Consider the following 21,828-nt stretch of genomic DNA (forward strand, 5'->3'; position numbering starts at 1 on the left):
TGTTAGATATAAAGCTAATTGGAATCATTTGGTTACTTCATTGTCTTCTATTTTATATGATAGATCTACTATTTTTGTGCTCTTTTTCTAAAACGTTCTGCGGCAACAGACACTTATTTGGTCTGGTATTCCAGCAGATGTGTTTTGAAACTTAGCTATTTCATTTTTGTATGTCTTCATTAGGCTGTTGGTGTTTGTTAGGTTTTTGTTAATATTTTCTGTAGGTATAACATTCTCTAAGTCCCCTTCAGTTCCAAAGTATTTACGTTAGATGTGTTCTATTTCTTGAAGGAGCTCTTTGTAGGTGAATGTTATTTACATTTTGCAGTTCTAAAGCAGAACTTTTTGCATAATGCAGTCGCTGAACAAGATTCCACATATTAGAATGTGTGTTGCTAACATTTTGATGTGGTGGAAAGTGCTTTTGCACGCAGTTCCTAAAATGCAGGCTAATGAAAGTCATCACAGACCAGTGTGGCTGTGCACTGGACAGGAGTCTATGATTTCTAAAGTTTTCATTTTATTTATTTGTTTGTTTGTTTTATTATTTGTAATGCACACCACACCAGAATTTATCAGGGTGCAGAAGAACAAGAATACTTTCAGCTTTGGGTTACACAGCTGTATGATAGATACAAAAATATACAGTAAAGACAATATGTGCAATGATAAAAAGGTCAGAAAAGTATATACACGCTATGTAGCCGAAGACAATACATCATACAGTACAATAGCATAAATATATACCATGCATGAGATAGGATGAATTCAGTTGTATTAGTGAGAATTTTCTTTAAGCCAGTTGATAATGTTACGTCTAAAGTTTGTTTCGCCCTTAATGAAGGGGGTAGGGAGTTCCAGAGCTGAGCGGCTTTGACTGAAAAGCTACTCCCTCCATCTTTGATAAGTTTAAACATGGGTACAATCAAGAAATTTGAGTTGCCCGTTCTTGTTGGCCGAGCGGAGGATTTTTTTAAATTAAATATCTCTATGATATAGTGAGGAGCAGCATTATTCAGGCATTTATAAGTTAGAGAGGCAGTTCTAAGCACGATTTTTTCGCTCGTAGTGAGCCAGTTGTTCTCTCTTCTTATCTCTGAGATGTGAACTTTTTTAGAGAAACCTAATGCTGCTCTAAGAGCATTATTTTGGAGGATCTGAATTGTATTAATGATGTATTTGTTGGTGCCTCCTTATAGGGAGTTACAGTAGTCCAGTTTTGAATAAATTAACGCTCTAGCCCAAGTGGTGCAACTGGTATTGGATAGGAATGGTTTGCCGGCTCTAATTAGCTTGCATGTGTATGCAGTGGCAGAGGCCATGGAGGTCATCTGTTTGGTGAAGGTTAGGGTGGCATCTAGGTAAAAACCTAAGGTCTTTAGCTCTTTGGCAGCTTTGATAGCATTACCATTGATATTAAAGGTGGTGTATGTTTGGCCAAGTTTATTTAGATTGGAGGTAGTACCCAAGATGATGAGCTCAGTTTTGTCATCATTCAGGCATAGACCATGGGCAGCCATCCATGCCTGGATGATGAGGTATATCTGTTAGGCAGAAACCTGTGCAGTTCCCTTGGGGAACACTGCAAAAGATTTAAGACTACAGGTATAGCAGTAAACCCACTTGGTAGCAGTCTGCACCACCCAGATTTACCTGGTAGCTGTGGCTGAGCAGTCAGACTTCCCTCAAGAAGAGTTAGGCAGTATGCAAAGTATACACAATATGTACTCAGACACAATAGCACAAGCAAACACTGACCAGAGCTTGGTTTCAAAAGTATATAGTTATTTTATTTTTTAAGAACACATAAGTTGAAAACACTCTAGCAAAGTATAGTAAAAACACTTAAAACACAGTTATAATGAAAGCAGTTTCAACCCTTACTCCTATCTAGACAACTCTAAGTTAACTCCACATAATTAAAACAGAGGTGAGCGCTTAACGTTAGATGACACTCTAGTAGGTTTAAGGAAGGGGTAAAAAGAAACAGAAATGGGTTAAACACACCACTCTACGGTCCAGAACACTTGCAATAGGCTCACAGAAACACAAAGTCACAGGTGAGCAAAAGTCACTAGGCAGGGCCCACTCTTAGAGTAGCCGGAGCGAAAACGTGCCCAAGATCACACTGTTATTAGGGATTCAAAGTCTTGCAAAGAGTTAGAAAGAGTTTAGAGTGGCTTAGAAAGTTTAGCCAGGGTGTCCCAGGCACTCCCAGGGTCGAAAGCCGGGGGCTAAATCTACCCCGTACAGTCGGTAGCAAGGGAAGCCAGGCGGAACACGGTACCTTAAGCGGAAAGGATCCTCCAGCGGTGGCAGTTGTTCCAGGAAGTGGCAGCAAGGCTCGACGTCGGTCAGGGGAGAAGAAGTTCTCGCTGAAGAGCAGAAGAAGAAGGTCGTTGCACTGCCCGGGAAGAAACCAGCCGCGGAGTCCTCCGGTTAAAGGGTTGTACCGACTTTCGTGGTTGGGGTAAAAGTGGTGGGGTTCCGGTTGCCGGGGTGCTTGGCACTGGCAAGGCGGCCACGAGATACCTCGAGAAGCGAAAAGAAGGCGAAAACTGGTTGTCCCCACCAGTCAAGGGAAGGAGCCACTCCGTTAAGAGTTCTCCTCGGTCGTCGGGAAAAGTGGTGAGACGGTTCAGCAGGGCTCCACCGGGTGGTGTCGTCGAAGCAGGTCGGCTCAGTTCTTCCCTCGTCGGATTCTTGGTCCTGTGGCGACTTCTAGTTCCAGTCCCCAAAGCCCTGCTTTTATGCAGCAAACCCCCATTCACCCAGCCTAGCTGTCACTCAAACATGCTAAGTGGTGAGCCGGCCGGCTCACAACTTGGGCCAATCAGGACGGAGTACGACTTGAGTTACCAAGGTAACTCAGTCCAGGGTGCCTAAATCCCCCTCCACCCCTCCTAAGTACCCCAGACAGAGTGGCACCACTTTGGAGGGCTTCTGTGGAGAAGCCCGCCAAAAGTGGAACAAAGGGCTCCACTTTGGGTCAGAGTTACAGAGGCGAACACCAACGCCATTTTAGAATCAAGTTTTGGCAAAAAGTCCCAACCGGAGTTATAAAAATAAATATATAAACCGGCGGTATGTTTAAGGCTACCGTAAATAAATAATTAAATGTGTTAGCCTAAAACAATGGGAAATCCCATAGGAAAATATTCGCGGTCGAATATAAAACGTAGTTTCCACTGCCACCAGCCAAAACTCGATCAGGGGGGACGGAGACGTGCCCCCTCGACTAACAGACCCTGGGGCAATCGAATTGCCCCAGCCAGTACGTCCACAATATGATGGTTTGTACTGGTTCTGTTCAGGATTCAAGACTAGCAAAGTCTTTGGTGACTTTACATGCCCTGGGAGACAGTAGTCAGTCCCAGGGTATGGAGTCTATGTTGGGGAGTCCCTAGGACACCCCTGGGTCACGGCACAGAGGGTGCTGTGTAACCCACATCACAAAAATACATGAGGCCCTATGGAGTAAAAGACCCCATAGCCCATTCAACACAAGGTTTAACCAAGAAAACACACTTCAACATGTCCAAGAGTGGGGGTAAAAGAGTCCCACTCTTGGCAGGAGAAAAAAAGAAACCCCAGAAATCCAGCAAAGCTGCTGGGGGACTCACTAGGTAGGGAAATTCAGCCTAAACAGAGAATTCTCCCTAACACTCGCCCCCCCCAGACTAAGGGACAGGAGGATTTAATCCACTCCTGGATGAACCTCATACCTCTAGTCGATGATATACATCCTAGAGAGTCCATCAGCATTTTGATGGTGACACCCTGACCTGTGCTCAATGGTGAAATCAAACCCTTGCAGGCAGATTGACCATCTCAATAGTTTTGGATTTTCCCCTTTCATTTGCATTAACCATCTCAAGGGTTGGTGGTCAGTCTGAATAACAAAAGTAGAACCATACAAGTATGGCCTAAACTTCTTCAGTGCCCACACAATAGCAAAGCATTCTCTTTCGATAGTTGCCCACCTTGTCTCAGGATCCTTCAGTTTCCTACTGATGAAGCAAATGGGGTGCTCCCTACCCTTCTCATCCAGTTGGCTTAGAACTGCACCTATACCTACATTGGAAGCATCAGTTTGTACAATGAAAGGTTGGTGGTAGTCCGCAGCTCTCAATACTGGAGCTTGGCAAAGAGCTCTCTTCAGTTTTTCAAAGGCCTGATTGCACTCCTCATTCCATTTTACCTTTTTAGGGAATTTGGGAGAGGAGATTACATTCAGTGGAGAAGCTATGGTCCCATAGTTCTCAATGAAATTCCTGTAATATCCAGTGAGGCCTAGAAAAGCTCTCACTTGGGTTTGAGTAGTTGGTGTTGTCCAATTTTGCACAGCTTCAATCTTGCTGGGCAAAGGCCTTATTTCTCCACCTCCTACCTCATGTCCAAGGTAGACCACTTTACTTTGACCAATCTGGCACTTACTGGCTTTGATTGTCAAATGGGCCTGTTCCAGAGCCTGCAACACATGTCCTAGGTGGTTCACATGTTCTTCCCAGGAGTGGCTGAAGACTGCAATGTCATCCAAGTATGCCATGCAGAAATCTTCCATCCCAGCCAGAACTTGGTTCACCATCCTTTGGAATGTGGCAGGTGCATTTTTTAGTCCAAAAGGCATGACCTTAAACTGGTACAAGCCAACTGGGGTTGAAAATGCAGTTTTCTCCTTGGCATGGTCTGTCAGGGCTATTTGCCAATAGCCTGACGTCAGGTCAAATGTGCTGAGGTACTTGGCTGCACCAAGTTTATCCACCAACTCATCTGTCCTGGGCAAAGGGTGGGCATCAGTCTTGGTGACTGCATTTAGAGCTCTATAGTCCACACAGAATCTCAAGTCTTTGGATCCTGCCTTTGGTACTAACACAACTGGGCTAGACCATGCACTAGTAGAGGGCTCTATTACCCCGAGATCAAGCATCTTCTTGACCTCTCCTTTGATGTGGGCTCTGATATGTTCTGACATTCTGTATCCTCTGCTTTTGACTGGCAGACAGTCACCAGTGAGTATCTCATGCTGGCCCCAAGGGGTCAAGCCTGGTGACAGTGAGAACAGGGAGGCAAACTGATTTAACATAGATTTGCACTCCTCTTGTTGCTCAGGTGTCAGGTCTGAAGAGAGATTGACTCCTTCAACTTTTTCATCTAAAGGCACACCTCTGAGGAGATCAGGGAGAGATTCACTCTCTTCCTCCTCTGCAGCTGAAGCTAGAAGCAAGGCTCCTACATCAGGTCTGGAGATGTATGCTTTTAGTCGGTTGGTGTGGAAGACTCTAGGAGCTTCCCTGGGTCTGCCCAGATCCACCAGATAGTTGACCTCTCCAAGTTTTCCCACAACCTTGAAGGGTCCCATCCATTTGTCTTGCAAGGCCCTCTGCCTTGTTGGGAGCATAACTAGAACTAGCTGGTCTTGAGTAAACTCAACCATGTTAGCCTTCTGGTCGTGCCAATGTTTGACCAGGGCTTGACCAGCTTTCAAGTTGTCACTTGCTTCTGCCATCATGTGTGACATTCTCCTCCGGAGACCTATCACATAGTCAGTCACTCTGACTGGCTTGAGGGGAGGAGCACCTTCCAATCCCTCCTTAATCAGGGCCAATGGACCTCTGACGGGATGGCCATAGAGAAGCTCAAAGGGAGAATAACCTACTCCCTCCTGAGGGACTTCTCTATAAGCAAAGAGAAGGCATGGCAGTAGAAGGTCCCACTTTTTCTTAAGGGGTTCTTCTAAAGCACCTATCATGCTCTTCATGGTTCTGTTAAACCTTTCAACCAACCCATTTGTCTGAGGGTGGTATGCGGTTGAGAACTTGTAGGTAACTCCACAGGTTTTCCACATGGCTTTCATGTAGTGGGACATAAAGTTTGACCCCCTGTCAGAGATTACCTCCTTAGGAAACCCAACCCTGGCAAAAATACCAAGGAGGGCCTTAGCCACAGCCGGAGCTGTAACAGTCCTCATAGGAATTGCCTCAGGGTACCTAGTAGCATGGTCTACTACAACAAGTATAAACCTGTTGCCTGAGGAGGTTGGAGGATCAAGGGGACCAACAATGTCAATCCCTACCCTCTCAAATGGGACTCCCACAACTGGGAGAGGCACTAAAGGTGCCACATTCTTGGAACCAACCTTACCAGAAGTCTGGCAGGTATGGCAGCTCTTACAATATCTATCTACTTCAGCCCCCATCTTTGGCCAATAAAAGTAGAGTGAGAGCCTTTCCTTGGTCTTCTTGAAACTCAAGTGACCAGCCAAAGGTATCTCATGGGCTAGTTGTAAGAACTGTTGTCTGTTCTCTTGTGGGACTACAAGGCGTTTGTAGTCTCCAGGTTCAGACTCAGTGGGTTCACTGTAGAAGAGGCCATCTTCCCAGTGCAACCTATACTTCCCAGGCTCTTGCCCATCAGCTTGAGAAGCTGCCTGGTGGCGGAGACCTTCCAGAGTTGGACATTCTCTTTGCCCCTTACGAAAAGCTGCCCTGCTAGGCCCACCTTCTGCCAGTAAAGACTGCAGCTCAGGATGGTCCTCAGGGTCCAAATCTCCAATAAGGTTGGGGCCTCCTTCTAGCTCTTCCTCAGAGTCTAGCTCAACCACACAGGGTTGTACCTCCCTCTCAGCCTCAGCTGGAGGTGGAGTTACAGGTGTAACTTTGGACAACCTAGGGGAAGTCCTTGTTGGAAGCACTGGAGTGCTTTCTGCTGGCTTTTTCCTAGGAGTCTTGGGTTGCCCCTTTGCTCCTGATCTGGTAGTTACTGCAGTAAGTTGCTCCAGTGGGAGAGGAGTGATTTCTGTCATCATCTCCTGAGATAACCCTCTCAGGGTTTTCTCTCTTGCAGGTTTTGTGAGTTCCTGGAACCTTTTGCTAGGAGGTCTGGGGGTATGAGATACAACTCCAAGAGCTTTGAGGTCATTACCCAACAGAACCCTACCTGGCACTTCACATTGTACACTGACAGGTATTTTTACCGCCATATCATTACATTGGATGAGAACTGGTAACTGGGGACACATCTGCACAGGCCCACCAGCTAACTTGGTGAGGCATTTGGGTGCCTTAGCAACATCCTCTGCCTTGAAAAATGATTCATCCACCACAGTTATGCTGGCTCCAGTGTCCCTAATGGCAGGGGTCTCCTGACCATTCACCTGGACACTGTCCTTATAATACTCTTTAGTATTATCTGGGATAGAGTTATAGACATCTAAATTCTGTTGTTCCCACAACCCCAGAGAGACTAAAGAAACACTAGCTGAGACTCCAGTGGGTTCATCAGCTAATAATAGAAAGTTTCCACTTGCCATATGTACTTCCTCTTCTGGAGCGAAGGCTAAGGAGGCAAGCTGGACCCCTGAAGGTTTACCCTTACATCTGGGATCTCCTTTCACATGGTCAGTAGCCTTACAAACAAAGCATGAGCCAAAGGCTCGCTGGAATGGAGGCTTGTTCTGACCTCCTTCTGGTCTGGGACCAGGAGGTACACTAACCTGATTTGGTTTCCCTTGTGGCTTACCCTTATAGTTTTGTTTGGGGCCCTCTTTGGAATTTGTAGTGTTAGAATTCTCTTTGGAGTCCTTTTTTGACTGTTTCTCCCCATCCTTCTTCTGAGTTACCCCAGAATCCTTGTGAGTGGCCCTGTTGGCAACCCACAAGTCAGCAGCCTTAGCTAGTTTCCGGGAATCCAATTCCCTGGAATCAGCCAAGTGTTGTCTGAGCTCAGGAGAGCAGGCATCATAAATAGTCTCCAACATAAACAAATTCTTCATACCTTCATAAGTGTTCACCTTGTAACCCTTAATCCATCCCTCTAAGTTTTTCAAACATTCACTCACCCAGGTAGCCCAAGGGGTACCATCATGCTTTTTGAGGTTCCTAAACCTCTTAAGATACTGGGAAGGGGTCTTCCCAAACCTAGCTATCAAAGCTAGTTTCACACATTCATAGTCCTTCCTATCCTCCTCCCCATCTCCATTACCACATCAGTTGCAACAGGGGGGAGCCTAGAGAACAACCAGGTGAGTAAGTCATTTCCTGTGATGTTCTGGAGCCCATGATTATATTCAAACAGAGACAACCAATCCAACACATCCAACTTAGGCTCATACATACCAATCAATTCTTTAGGCATCCGGGGTCTTTTAGGACTGGAACTTCTAGAGGAGCCAGAGAGAGAAACATTCTCAACAGATAATTTCTTCATTTCTAAGTCATACTTGAGCTCCATTTCCCTTAGCCTTAGTTCTTTGTCAGTTTGAGCATTAAGTTTCTTATACTCCAATTCTAGCTTCATTTTCTCCAGTTCAAAGTACTGAGGACTAAATGTGGGACCTGGTAAAGGTCCAGTAGGTACAGCAGGTAGAGCAGGCAGAGGCCTAGGGGGGACAGTTACAACAGCCTCACCCTCCTCTTCTGACTCTTCCTCAGAATCATCAACATTTTGCTCCATGTTAACTTCAATACTGTCATCTACAGTTGCTGGAGTGGTAGGTTCCTCTGAACCATCACCCAGACTTTGGTTAGCCAACAATCTTTCAATCAGCTCCATTTTCTTGCCCTTAGTCAGGAGATCCTTATGTTTACAGAGCACTCTTAAACAATCAGCAGTTTTGGCTGCAAGGGACTCTTGACTATAGCTTTCTATAACTGACATGTTAGAGGATTACTTTTACAGTGCTAAGCTTTGTGGTTAGTTGCACTAAGGTATCTAAAGCACAATAAAATGTATACTCAATACAAATCCCACCGCTGCCACCAGTGTTAGGCAGAAACCTGTGCAGTTCCCTTGGGGAACACTGCAAAAGATTTAAGACTACAGGTATAGCAGTAAACCCACTTGGTAGCAGTCTGCACCACCCAGATTTACCTGGTAGCTGTGGCTGAGCAGTCAGACTTCCCTCAAGAAGAGTTAGGCAGTATGCAAAGTATACACAATATGTACTCAGACACAATAGCACAAGCAAACACTGACCAGAGCTTGGTTTCAAAAGTATATAGTTATTTTATTTTTTAAGAACACATAAGTTGAAAACACTCTAGCAAAGTATAGTAAAAACACTTAAAACACAGTTATAATGAAAGCAGTTTCAACCCTTACTCCTATCTAGACAACTCTAAGTTAACTCCACATAATTAAAACAGAGGTGAGCGCTTAACGTTAGATGACACTCTAGTAGGTTTAAGGAAGGGGTAAAAAGAAACAGAAATGGGTTAAACACACCACTCTACGGTCCAGAACACTTGCAATAGGCTCACAGAAACACAAAGTCACAGGTGAGCAAAAGTCACTAGGCAGGGCCCACTCTTAGAGTAGCCGGAGCGAAAACGTTCCCAAGATCACACTGTTATTAGGGATTCAAAGTCTTGCAAAGAGTTAGAAAGAGTTTAGAGTGGCTTAGAAAGTTTATCCAGGGTGTCCCAGGCACTCCCAGGGTCGAAAGCCGGGGGCTAAATCTACCCCGTACAGTCGGTAGCAAGGGAAGCCAGGCGGAACACGGTACCTTAAGCGGAAAGGATCCTCCAGCGGTGGCAGTTGTTCCAGGCAGTGGCAGCAAGGCTCGACGTCGGTCAGGGGAGAAGAAGTTCTCGCTGAAGAGCAGAAGAAGAAGGTCGTTGCACTGCCCGGGAAGAAACCAGCCGCGGAGTCCTCCGGTTAAAGGGTTGTACCGACTTTCGTGGTTGGGGTAAAAGTGGTGGGGTTCCGGTTGCCGGGGTGCTTGGCACTGGCAAGGCGGCCACGAGATACCTCGAGAAGCGAAAAGAAGGCGAAAACTGGTTGTCCCCACCAGTCAAGGGAAGGAGCCACTCCGTTAAGAGTTCTCCTCGGTCGTCGGGAAAAGTGGTGAGACGGTTCAGCAGGGCTCCACCGGGTGGTGTCGTCGAAGCAGGTCGGCTCAGTTCTTCCCTCGTCGGATTCTTGGTCCTGTGGCGACTTCTAGTTCCAGTCCCCAAAGCCCTGCTTTTATGCAGCAAACCCCCATTCACCCAGCCTAGCTGTCACTCAAACATGCTAAGTGGTGAGCCGGCCGGCTCACCACTTGGGCCAATCAGGACGGAGTGCGACTTGAGTTACCAAGGTAACTCAGTCCAGGGTGCCTAAATCCCCCTCCACCCCTCCTAAGTACCCCAGACAGAGTGGCACCACTTTGGAGGGCTTCTGTGGAGAAGCCCGCCAAAAGTGGAACAAAGGGCTCCACTTTGGGTCAGAGTTACAGAGGCGAACACCAACGCCATTTTAGAATCAAGTTTTGGCAAAAAGTCCCAACCGGAGTTATAAAAATAAATATATAAACCGGCGGTATGTTTAAGGCTACCGTAAATAAATAATTAAATGTGTTAGCCTAAAACAATGGGAAATCCCATAGGAAAATATTCGCGGTCGAATATAAAACGTAGTTTCCACTGCCACCAGCCAAAACTCGATCAGGGGGGACGGAGACGTGCCCCCTCGACTAACAGACCCTGGGGCAATCGAATTGCCCCAGCCAGTACGTCCACAATATGATGGTTTGTACTGGTTCTGTTCAGGATTCAAGACTAGCAAAGTCTTTGGTGACTTTACATGCCCTGGGAGACAGTAGTCAGTCCCAGGGTATGGAGTCTATGTTGGGGAGTCCCTAGGACACCCCTGGGTCACGGCACAGAGGGTGCTGTGTAACCCACATCACAAAAATACATGAGGCCCTATGGAGTAAAAGACCCCATAGCCCATTCAACACAAGGTTTAACCAAGAAAACACACTTCAACATGTCCAAGAGTGGGGGTAAAAGAGTCCCACTCTTGGCAGGAGAAAAAAAGAAACCCCAGAAATCCAGCAAAGCTGCTGGGGGACTCACTAGGTAGGGAAATTCAGCCTAAACAGAGAATTCTCCCTAACAATATCCTATTCACCAAAGCCAAATCCTTGTCATAATCCCCTGTAAGTGGTAAGAGAAAGTGAGTATCATCTGTATAGTTGGTGTAGGTGATACCAAGAAAGTTAAGATCATCGAAAAGGGGCTTAGTGAATATGTTATACATGGTGGGTGAGAAACAGGACCTTTGTGGCACTCCACAAGAGATGGGTCTGCAGATGCTTAGGGTGAGAAGACTCGCATGGTCCTATTACTGAAGAAGGATTGGATCCAACCTATGGCCTCCTGAGCGAAGTGGGCTGCTGAGTCCAGGTGATTACATAAAACCTTATGGTCCACCAAGTCGAATGCAACTGAGAGATCAAGTTGAAGTAGTAAGGCAGATTTCCCACTATCCCTAAGTGCGTTGATTTGTGCTTGAGGTCTATTAGCGCCATTTTGGTCCCATGTTGGGGTCTGAAACCTGACGGACGAGTGCCTAGAAGGTGGTTATGTTCCAAATACTCCTGGATTAAGAGGTAAGATATCCTGTCTAAAATCTTAAGCAGAAAGGGTACTGTGGTGATAGGCCTGCAGTTAGTCAGCATGGATGGAACTAGTGACTGTTTTCTGAGTAGAGGGAGTACCCATGATTCCTTTAGGTTACTAGGTATAGTACCTGTGGAGAAGGATGCCTTGATTAACTTGGATATAAATGGTAATAGGTCTCTGGCAGCATCTTTTATGATCTGGGCTGGACATTTATCACCTTGACATTTTGAGGGTTTAAGTGAGAGGATGTTTTTTTCAACCTCAAGAAATGATACTTTGGTGAAACTAAAGCTGGCTATGTCTTTATGTTCTGGGATCGGAGTATTAGGTGAAGGGATCATGTTAGGGAGGTTAGTTTTTTTATTAGCAATCTTGTCCTGAAGTGTAAGTACTTTATTGGATAGGGCTTTTTGTATATTCGTACACCAATGTTTTTCTTTCATACAGTTGTCTGGCATAGGGATCAGGGTTTCAAGTTCTTTTAGGATTACAAAAAGTTCCTTTATGGTTGAGTTGGCTTGCTGGATTCTCTTATTATAAGTTTCCCGTTTAGCAAGAAGTATTTCCTTCTTGTAAGGGAAGAGATATTCACATTTCCTTTTCTCTAATCTTATCGTTTTGAGGTGAGGGGTGAACCAAGTGTTCAGATGAGTTATAGGTTTGCCTTTTCTCTTTTTTATGGGGGCAATGGAGTCAAGTGCTTTGCTCATGATTTTGTTGTATTCATTGACTGGGGTCATGGGGTCAGTGGTCCCAGGTGGTGCATCAAGTGTTGGTATTATTAGAGGTAGTAAATTAGCGCTTGTGATATTCTTTTTATTCCTTGTTAGTATGGATGGGGCAGCTATGTTATTTTGGTTGTAGGGATTTTTGCTGTTAATGTAAATGCTAGGAGCTAATGGTCTGTCCATACCTGTGATGCTGCAGTTGTAATCTGCTACCCAATCAAGTGTTCTACCTTTGTCATGGGTTGGTAGTGTCACTCTTTGAGTGAAGCCAAATTCAGTAAGACCATTGGCAATTATAGCTGCTTGCTGATCTTTACGGTCGTTAAAGCCCAGGTTAAAGTTCCCTAGTAGGAGAACTTGAGAGGTGTTTTTTAGGTTATCCGAGAGAATGGGGAAATATCTATTAGGTTAATGGTTAATGTTTGGGAACCAGAGATAGGTAATTTAGCAGTCAGAGATTCACAAGATTTAACGTCATGTGAAGGTGCTAGTCTCATGGCTAGGTTGGTCTTAGCTATGAGGGCTATTCCTCCTCCGGGAGCCTTAGATCTATCAGCTCTGAGAATGGTGTAGTTGTCAGGAACTGCGAGCATGAGGGCGGGGCCTGCTGCTGTTTGAAGCCAGGATTCAGTGATAGCTAAACAATTATCATTGTCAGCTTGTATAAGATCAGCTATCTCCGTGGCATGAGCTAATAAAGATCAGGTATTGATTAAGCCCCCTTTTAGGTCAGGAGCACTGATGCCTAACAAAGGGTTATGCAAAATTGCGTTGGTAGTTACCTCATCTGAATTTGTAGTGAGAGGTTTGTTCTGCTGATATTTATTGTTCGTAGGGTTGCCTCTCTTAGATGAGGGTAGTGTAGAATGATTATTATTGTCAACTGTGTTAGATTGTTTGGTATGTGGGCATTTTTTCCTAGTGCCTACAATAGCCATAAACCTAACAGGAGGTTTGAATAGTTGTGGTAGTCTAGAACGGAGTGTGTCATTTCTTGAGGAAATGTTTCATGGTCTAATAATATTGGATTGACTCTGGCTGTGATCATTGACTGTTAACAATTGTGGTTGACTGGGTTTGCCGGACACCTGTAGGAGAGCTGAGGTATCTATGAGGGCAGACATATTGCTTATAATAGTTAGGTCCTGTATGGATGAGGTATTTGGGCCTATGATGCTGGACACTGATCCCAGTGTAGTATGACCCGCAGCAAAACTGTGTAGAGACCAGTTACAAACATAGTGAGCTAGGGTTAAGCACTGTCCATAAAATAGATTGAGGTGATATTGCATCAGTTTGATTGGCTAAAGGTTGAGGTATGAAATGGTGTAATGCTAGGACATCACCATTCTGTTAGGCTGGTATGGTTTGCTGAATCGATTTGCTAGCAATATAGAGACATACAAGCACGTACAGGCTCAATTCTAAAAGCAGGGCAGTGAGCTGCAATGAAATGCAAACATGTGCAGGCTCGATGTGCAGGGCAGTGAGCAGCAATGAAGTACAAGCATGTATAAAGGTCAATTAAAAAAGCAGGGCAATGAGCAGTGGTCAAAATCAAGATGCTAATAGTAGCATGAAGATGCAAATAGGTATACTGCCAATTGTCTGTAATAGGCAATGACTGGGGCTATGAAAGGCGGATGCTGTCTCCTATGGTAGAGTTGTAGTTCTTAATGCTAATTATAGGTACAAGACCGTTGGGTACAGTGCGGGTTCATATGCAATCATCATCATAGAAGCCATAACATATAAATTACATTGGTGCTAATATTCAAATTGGATGGCACTAATGAGGAGAGTTAGTTTCAAGACACGATATAAGGCCTTGGCATATCAGTTATAGGAGGCTGATGTTAGGCTGATGTTAGCATAGAGTGAGGCACTAGAGATGACATGCATTGTTAGTACATGGGGGCATACATTATACATAATGCGGTCTACAGAGAGTTGTTCCATTGCCAGACTGATCGGACGCGGCAACATCGTTATATGCAGTAATCCAAGAAAAATGCTCGGAGACAGAGGCTTACAGAGCTGGACTACGTCAATGTGCTTTGGCTGTATATGAGTGCGGACAGTATTAATGCAACATTGACAATACGAATATCTGTACAATGGAGTCTATTCGGTAATGAGGCGGCTATGGTTGTGGACATGTATTACACGTTTTCAGCAGTTAGAGTGCATCAGCAGCATTGGTGTCAGTTGCATGAATGGGCAATCATTGACTTACTAAGTATGCTGGCTGTGTCTAACACTGGAAGGGCATATGGTGTTGTTGATCAGGATGGAGTAGAACCGGACAAGCGTAGTCAATGTCTCAGCGATAGGGTGCAGGCATGTCCCACGGCCATCCCGGCTCCGACAGGCTCGGGGCAGGGAGAGAGCCTTTGTTGTGCGTGCCTTCATGGTGTGGGACAGCTTTGCGTCTGCCGGCTTGGGAATGGTGCTGAAAAAACACTCAGCAACCAATTGGGAACAGCCTGGAGGGCCTGAGGGAGAATTAGGAAGCTGGTACAGCTTCAAAAATGCAAGCGGGCATCTTTAGCTGCTTCTAGCCTTGTGCTGATAATGGTGGCTCAGAGAACTATTAGTGTGCGCTATGAAGGCAAATAAAGTTGCGTCTGGTGAAGTCCATAAAATCAAAGCAATTTCAAATATAGAGATTTATCAGCGCGTTCCCCCACGCTGGTGAAGCTGATAATAGTTGTTGGCAATTATGCTTGGAATGAAGCCCACGGGCTTACCTTGCAACAGAATTTTGCATTGATGTCTCCATCTGCCTGGGGCACTGCTCCTGCAGTGTTAGGCGTTCCTGCTCCTCTGATGAGGGTTGCGCACAGTTGTTTGTGTCTTTTAGTTTTGCATAGTGATTGAGGATTTGCTGTAAAGATTTAAAGGATAGTTGGCGTACATTACACATTGAAGTGAATGTTCATTTGTACCCTCAACGGTTTGTTGGGTGGAAGGAGCATTGGTTCAAAGTTTGTTGGGGATTTATTTTCTTTTGCCATAATGATTTCTTCCAACATTTCATAACCTCAGCCACTATTGTATATGGTAAATATTTTTTGTTGTTATTGTTTATGAGCTTCTTCATTGAAGTATGGTTGTCTGCTGCTTGTATGAATCCATTAGCCATTACAGAAGTTTGAAAAGGTCTCCATATTGACACTGCACATGTTTACAAGTACTTGTTCTTATTTTATTGATTCATTTAGTTAGTGGTTTCATTCTGATTAAAATCAATATAAACAATGTTCTCTTTAGTAGAAAAGCTCTGTTAATTAGAGCTTGCAGGATTACTCTGCTGTGGACGTTTTTAACAGAGGATCGTGACTTTTCAGATGTTTTATAAGATTGTGAAGAACTCTTTGGTGGAAAATAGTTTGTAACATAATTATTTTGGATTGCTTTACCATGACAAAGTTAACACTGGTAGATAGAGGATTGGGTTTGTTTGCAGGTCTGCTTTTTTTGTACATAATTTTTTACTTTTTGTTTTTGCAAGAGGGGCCTTTTCTTCTTTAGTCATGGTTGGTTGAGTTTTGTTGGGTGAGGTTACTAGCTCTTTTGTTTTAATGTTTTCTATAAATTGCTTTCGAGGTAGATGAGTATATGGTGTACTTTTAGTCTTATCTGCTCTAGTTTGTCTTTCTTTTCTATGGAGTTGCTGTTTAGTAGGCATTTTGTTGTGTCTGTTGGGAAAGGTTGTATCGGAAAGTTGTGCAATATATATATGCATGTATGGTGCATGGGTTTGTGGGTGTGATTGTAGAGATGAATAGAGTGCTGTTTGATTGTGAGGTGGTACATTAGGTGTGGTTGGAAATGTTGTGAGAATACAGGTGCACAGAGGTGTGATGGTGTTGAGTTAATGAGGAAAGCTGTGGTAGTGTGATGGAATCTGTACAGTGATTATGGTGTTTTGAGGAAGAGCATGGGTTTTGCAATGGTGGTGTGTAGGTGACCCAAGAACATGAAAAACATAAAAACCATTACAGACGTTAAAATCATATCATCATTGGATCAATTAGACATAAACAAAATCAAAAAAGTATTGTGGTTTGGTTTTGACAGCAAGTGTTAATGATATGCTAACATTGAAGTCATGTGGATTGTTGTAGAAGATGTAATACCAGAAATGTGTGATAATTATGAAAGAATATGCCACATACCAGTTTGTAGGTTCAGGGTATTGCGGTTAACAGACAAAAACAAATGAAAGCACAATATGAGCATAAATTCAAAGTAATATTAGAGTAAGATTACGGATGTTCATTAGGTAGTTGGTTAAGTAATTCACCTCATTTGCCCCAGAGCCTCAGTGATAAAAAGTACACATGTCAAAGATAGGGATGAGAAGTTATATAGTGCCTATGGTGGCTGACCTAAAGTATAAGTGGTAGATTAGTCTAAGTTGAGTTAACTTGGATGATGGAACCATACAGAGCTGATAACGATAGGCTGTGGGTTACATGCACCAAACATCAAGAGTGCAAGCTTACCTTGGTTCTTATAATATTCAGTATAGTAACCTGATGGGGAATGAGTAGTGATAGTACAGTGTCACATGGAGATAGGTAATCCATACATTCAAGACAGTGCATCAAAGGAGATGGGATATCATTCCAAATGTGATTGCTGTTACGCGAATAATGGATGCAAGATGATAAAGTAGATCAATTTCTACGGGTTGCTGTAGCATCTTGGAGCTAGCAACTAGGAAACATAAAGACAATGGAAATAACCCATTGGGCATCAAGATTTTGTCACTCTTGGTAATAATAAAAGGGCGACAGGTTGTCAGAAAGTATGGCTCCTCACCTCATAATAGAAGGTTGAGTAGATGCTTCTGAGTTGCAGAGTATCAATTTAATCATGGATATAGTATTCTAAGCATATATAGCAAAAATCCCTGCATGTGGTATTTAAAGATAAAAATATGGGCATTTAGCGTTTGCTTAAGGAAACAGTTGAATATAACATGTAACTACTCAATCCCAAAGGACCAAATTGTCGATCTAGTGATTGATCTGTGAGTAATGTTAAATTATAAATGAGTATAGCATAAAGTGACTGGATTGACAAGAATACAATTACTAGAGCATTAGCTAATGCATGAAATACAGTGACTGCAGTCTCGATGGCGGACATGTAGTACACTGTGTGCATTTGATAATCAAAATATAACAAAGTGGTTTAAACAAAACCTACAGCATCATGTAGACTAATAAATGAATTAAAGTAACTGCATTCGCCAGTTGGGGACATGCAGTATGCTCACCTCAATGGCATATTGACAGTCGCATAGGGGTTAGATCCCACTTCAGTAGACTCTCAAACCTGAGAGGGGCCTACTAATGCACGTCTCTCATTGATGCCAGGTGCAATAACCATGTCATGTAAAGTGAAATTTTGCTGTGATGGTTAAGAATCACACTTAACAACAATGCATGTATATTCAATGGAAATTACTATATGCAATCAAAGGGAGTGGCAATGGGAGCGAAATATGCACCCACTCTGGTCAGTCTCTTCATGGCCCATTATGAGGAGACACATGTTCTCAATAATCATGATTTCTCTTGTAATCTGATTGCTTACAAACATTATATAGATGACATTCTGATTATTTGGCAAGGATAACAAGAGTCATTTGACACATTTGTTAACTACACTAAAACAAATGTCTTTGGAATCAATCTAACAGGACAGGCATGTTTGACACAAGTCCATATTCTTGACCTTCATATTTTTATTGAGAATGATAAAATTGAAACTAAGACTTTCAGAAAACCTACAGAAGGTAAATCTGTCTTATATGCAATTAGTTGTCATCAACAAGCGACCATTGACAACATACCCGGAGGTGAGTTGTACAGGGCCAGGCATAATTGTATCAAACACACAGATTTTGCACTTGAATGTGAGCTACTCACACAATGATTTGAAGAAAGAGGGTATAAATCAAATACAATTAAGAGAGCATTCAATAAATACAAGGTGGCTAATTAATCAGATTTGCTCAAACACAAGGTAAAAGATACAAATGTGGCAAGAAATTTAGTCATTATCACCCAGTTCTCTAAAGATTCTCCTACCCTGTACAAACTTGTCTCCAGACATTGGAACATTCTTCAACTGGATACTGACCTACTTCCTTTTCTTTCTGAGGAACCTAAATTGATATATACTAAGGAACACACTATGAATCATACACTGAGTCCTTCCTTTCTTAACAGTGGCATTGTAAATCTGCCAATGGACAGGAATTGGCTAAAACCTGTAGTTTATGTAAATATGCACATAGAGACTGTCAAGAATTCACAGATGGAAAAGGGATAACAGTGAAAATTAAGGACTTCATAAATTGCAAAACGACCTTTGTTGTCTATGCCATGATATGTGCATGCGGCAGACTATATATATATATATATATATATATATATATATATATATATATATATATATATATATGTATATATATATATATATATATATGTATATATTCAGTGAAAAAAAAAGGGACGTTATGGTTAAGTTGTGCTACTAAAAACCTATGAAATTCAGTGAAAAAACTTTGGTAAAGGGACGTTATGGTTCCAAGTAAAACTGAAAAACCCTTGAAATTTGCCAGTTATGGTAAGCTAAGCAACCATAACTCGCGCCACCACCGTGCACTGCTAAAACTAACACCCACGACATCAAAGATGACATCACAAATGTCATTGATGACATCACTGATGACATCACATGTGTATGTACTTTTCATGAAATATGTGTACAAGGGATTCTTATTATAATGTTACGAAAAAAGTGTCAAGGATCATTGCAATAAATATCATACCCTAATTAGTGCATTGAACGATGCATTGATATAAATAGCATTCTATTATGGGGTTCTATCTAGTATACTAAGCTACTCATGCAGAAACATAGAATTGTGTGCAGCGTACAAGATGAAGGTATAATATTCGTAATGTTAATATGTTGAATAATGAAATGATAATTGTTTTCTTAATAGATGTTTGTGTACTGTGAAATATGTAATAAGTAGCTAATAAAACCCATGCATTAAATAATTGCATTAATATAGACAAAACACAAAGAGACAAGAACACATACCAATATCGGTATATACAGGGAAAGTGAAGTTAGCAAAAAAGCACAAGTAGTAGCAGAAACAATTCAGAACCTAACTGATTATTTTCATGCAAATAAATGATTGTTGTTTCAAAGCTGCTATTTACCATATGTATCACTTGATTGATTGGACCCTATGGAAAGTAGTGTGAGTACAATGTATACAAATATGACCACATACAGGGAAAGTACAGCCATAAAAAAACAACAGAACTATCAGAAAGTGCTGATAAGTCTATTGATTATCTTTATGCACAAAAAGGATTGCTGTCTTTCAAGCTTGTGTCTTCCCCTATGTATATGTTTCATATGATGTGACTGGACTCTAAGGGAATTGCTGTAAGAACCTACTTGAAGGATATGTCTACAAATAAAATAAATGTTTTAGTTTCTGACTGTTACTGAAGAAAACCATGTGGCCTAGATATGTCAGCAAAAGAAAAAAGAGTGAGCCAGATATGTGATGTCATCAGTGATGTCATCAATGACATTTGTGATGTCATATTTGATGTCCTGGGTGTTAGTCTTAGCAGTGCACCGTGGTGGCACGAGTTATGGTTGCTTAGTTTACCATAACAGGCGAATTTCAAGGGTTTTTCGGTTTTACTTGGAACCATAACGTCCTTTTAACTAAGTTTTTTCACTGAATTTCATAGGTTTTTAGTAGTGTAACTTAACAATAATGACTTTGACTTTATATACATATCATATGGAACTGACTGAATCTCTTCTACGTTACTTGATGTCTGTGAACTCATTTAATGTTCGCTGACATGTTCGAAGAACAGTACCACTACCTAAAAACTCTGGGGGGGTATGTTTGATTGTTATATCATAACATAGGAACATTTAACAAATTCAAAACGAAGCACACAAACACATTATATGTACTAATACATAAGAAATGTAACCCATATATACAACACACTAACCATTCATTTAAATGCACTATGTTCTAAAATGGAATATACCACAAGAAAATAAATTGGCTTCCAACATAATTACCTCACAAACACGACAGAACTGAGAACAAGAGCAGACCCACTGAGTACATAGGACATATCTTACCTGAAATAGTAAGTGTACTTAATTTTATTCATAAATGTATAAACTTAGATAAAAAAATATATTATCTTTTTTTTTCTCTCACAGAAATGTCTAGTACTCTGGAATGGCTAGAGGAGCATTTCCCACATGAAGAAATGTCACAAGATAGTGAAACTAATGGTAAACACTTTATACTTTATAATATAAACCATTTAATTATTATTATTTTGTATACATTTAACATATATATATTTCTTTTTGTACAGAGCATACCAAAATAGAAAATACTTCAGAAATACCTGTTATTGATAACACTTTTCACAGTATAGAAGAAAAAATGGATTTATTGTTGACTAATTTTAATAATTTGAAAACTTTTGTGGAAGATCATTTTAAACCAAAAACCTTGTACCATTGCCCCACATGTACTAGTCCCTCCTCACCATATCCCAGTCAATTATCCCCAAACCCTCTCCATAACCCAAAACGTTTTGATGAGACTTCCATCCCTTCTTCACCTAATAGCAATCATATTGAAACCCCTAATTCTCCTGTTTTTGTTTCTGTTTCTGCCTCACCTTCTCTGTCATAAATTATTAATATATGTTAAATAAAGCTTAATTTTTATATTGTGTTGTAAATAGTTTCGTTTTTTTTTAAAAAAAAACAATGTCGGTGTCCGTGGACAGTGCAGGTGTTCTGAAATGTTCGTAAATAAACGAAAATGGAGTTGTCCTGAAGAACACTATACCGGTTCGTACTGTTCGCTAGCAAGATGAAACTATTCTAAGAACACACGCGGTGTCCTGAAATGTTCGTAAAAAAAAAAAAAAATTAAAGTGTCATAAAGAACACTATATCTGTCCGTAGTGTTCGCTATCAAGTTTAAACTCTTCTAAGAACACAATTGGTGTCCTGAAATGTTCATACGTAAACAAAAATGGAGGTGTCCTGAAGAACACTATACCTGTTCGTAGTGTTCGGTAGCAAGTTCAAACTGTTCTAAGAACACACGCGATGTCCTGAATTGTTCGTAATTAAACGAAAATGGAGGTGTCTTAAAGAACACTATACCTGTCCGTACTGTTCGCTAGCAAGTTGAAAATGTTCTAAGAACACAATTGGTGTCCTGAAATGTTCATACATAAACGAAATTAACTTGTCCTGAAGAACACTATATCTGTCCTTAGTGTTCGCTAGCAAGTTTAAACTGTTCTAAGAACACACGCAGTGTCCTGAAATGTTCGTTTCACGTGCGATGCAATTTTAATTAGTTCAGGACCCGAACAGTGTCCGTAGAACATCAACGCGCATACGCTAGCCAATCTCCGTGCATTTGGTATCCTGCGGACATGCGCTTCCTTCGCGGACTTGTTCGCGAACGGATCATATGACCGCGCCCACGCTGATCGCGTGTTCTGAATGCGGACACTGTTCGGGTCCCCGAACAAATTAAAAGTACATTTTCAATTAATCCATAATATTTTTCAATAAAATCTCACCATGGCACAAGT

The sequence above is a fragment of the Ambystoma mexicanum genome, chromosome 4q (genome assembly GCF_040938575.1).
Source record: "Ambystoma mexicanum isolate Mex_15411 chromosome 4q, UKY_AmexF1_1, whole genome shotgun sequence".
NCBI classification, from domain to species: Eukaryota; Metazoa; Chordata; class Amphibia; order Caudata; family Ambystomatidae; genus Ambystoma; species Ambystoma mexicanum.